The 2180-nt window shown below is 47.4% G+C and overlaps 1 pseudogene across 1 annotated transcript; it reads left to right on the top strand.

Moving 5' to 3' along the window:
- Window positions 1–629: 629 nt before the first annotated feature.
- LOC105980247 lies at window positions 630–1374 on the top strand (annotated as a pseudogene). The gene is made up of 2 exons (XR_001174726.1): window positions 630–811; window positions 1011–1374. The product of XR_001174726.1 is annotated as a splicing factor 3B subunit 6-like (transcript).
- Window positions 1375–2180: the final 806 nt, after the last annotated feature.

The following is a 2180-nucleotide window of genomic DNA, read 5'->3' as shown; positions in this document are numbered from 1 at the left end:
GACAGCACCAAGGCCCTTTGTTCAATCAAGTCCCAGTAATCAAGTGCGTACACACACGCACGCACACACACACACACACACACACACACACACACACCAGCTCATAGCTGTTATTCTACCATATGAGTTACTGCTCCAGCCCTATTTTTTTGCTGTTTCCTTTTTGTTTTTGTGCCAGCACTGAGACTTGAACTCAAAACCTCTCCTCTCATGACTCCTACTCTACTCCTTGAGCCATACATCCAGTCTGGCATTTTTTTTGCCAGTTATTGGAGAAACTTGGACTTGTTGGCCTGGGTTGGCTTTGAATCATGATCTTCAGATCTCAGCCTCTTGAGCAGCTGAGATTACAGATGTGAGCCTGGCTTGCTGGTTATTTTTTTTTTTCTTTTGTCGGTCGTGGGGTTTGAACTCTGGGCTGGGCGCTGTCCCTCAGCTCTTCAGCTCAAGGCAAGCACTCTACCACTTGAGCCACAGCACCACTTCCCCATTTCCCTGTTTGGCTTTTATCTTGGCCTTGGGAGACTCAAATTCAGTGTAAATTTCTAAAGAACTAAATGTAGCCATTATGCAGACTGGTCCCAAGCTTTAAGAAGTACATTTAAAGGAAGGACTCCTGGGTTCTGTGTTTGATACCCAACTGTGCTCGAAGTCCAGCGGGTCCTCTCCAGGTCCTCTGCGCGTTACTGTTCTTGGTGCTGTAACCTCCTCAGCCTGCCAAGACAGCGATGCAAGCGGCCAAGAGGGTGATTCGCCTTCCACCCGAAGTAAATTGGATTTTGTATATAAGAAATTTGCCAGGGCTGGGAAGGTGGCTCAGTGGTAGAGCGCTTGCCTTGCATCCCTGAGGCCCTGGGTTCGATTCCTCAGCACCACATAAGCAAAAAGAAAAAAGCCGGAAGTGGCGCTGTGGCTCAAGTGGTAGAGCGCTAGCCTTGAGCTGAAGAGCTGAGGGACAGTGCCCAGGCCCAGAGTTCCGACACCACGACTGGGCCCCCCCCCAAAAAAAGAAATTTGCCATACAAAATCATAGCTGAAGACATGTATGATATCTTTGGGAAATATGGACCTATTCGTCAAATCAGAGTGGGAAACACACCTGAAACTAGAGGAACAGCTTATGTAGTCTATGAAGACATTTTTGATGCCAAGAATGCATGTGAGCACCTGTCAGGATTCAGCGTTTGTCACAGATATCTTATGGCTTTGTGCTATAATGCAACAGGGCATTTCAGAAGATGGACACCAAGAAAAAGGAGGAGCAGGTGAAGCTTCTCAAGGAGAAACATGGCAGCAACACAGATCCACCAGAATAAAGGTTTCTCACATTTTCATTTTAGACTAAACCTATGAGTAACCACCACTACCATTTTTTCCTTTGTTTTTTTTTTTTGGGGGTCCGGTCGTGGGGCCTGAACTCTGGGCCTGGGCGCTGTCCCTCAGCTCTTCAGCTTAAGGCTAGTGCTCTACCACTTGAACCACAGCACCACTTCCGGCTTTTTTTCTTTTTGCTTATGTGGTGCTGAGGAATCGAACCCAGGGCCTCAGGCATGCAAGGCAAGCGCTCTACCACTGAGTCACCTTCCCAGCCCCCCCAATAACATCTTAAGTAACAATATAAGTACAATTTGTGAAGTAAGTCTTTCTTTACCAGCCCTGAAATACCTGTCCCAGATATGGTGGTGGGGTTTGTTTTTTTTTGGGGGGGGTGGTTTTTTGGGGAGGGATGGTCCTAGGTACTGTCGCTAAGCTTTTGTGTTCAAGGCTAGTACTATATATCTTTTTTCTTTGCTTTGCTTTTCAGTCTGTCATGGGGCTAAACTCTAGGCTTGGGCGCTGTCCCTCAGCTCTTCAGCACAAGGCTAGCACCCTACCTCTTGAGCCACAGCGCCACTTCTGGCTTTTTTCTGCTTATGTGGTGCTGAGGAATGGAACCCAGGGCCTCATGCATGCGAGGCAAGCGCTCTACCACTGAGCCACCTTCCCGGCCTGTACTATACCTCTTGATCCACATGTCTACTTCTAGCTTTTTGATAGTTAGTTGGAGATAAAAGTCTCACAAACTTTGTTGCCTGGCTGGCTTGGAACCACAATCCTCGGATTTCAGCCTCCTGAGTAGCTAGGATTACAGGTGTGAGCCACTAATACCCAGCTTACTTGTTTTTTACATAAAAGAAAAG

Source organism: Dipodomys ordii, unplaced genomic scaffold (assembly GCF_000151885.1).
Source record: "Dipodomys ordii isolate 6190 unplaced genomic scaffold, Dord_2.0 Scaffold8, whole genome shotgun sequence".
Classification (NCBI taxonomy): Eukaryota; Metazoa; Chordata; class Mammalia; order Rodentia; family Heteromyidae; genus Dipodomys; species Dipodomys ordii.
The sequence above is the reverse complement of the archived record's forward strand: the minus strand, read 5'-3'. Positions and strand labels throughout refer to the sequence as shown.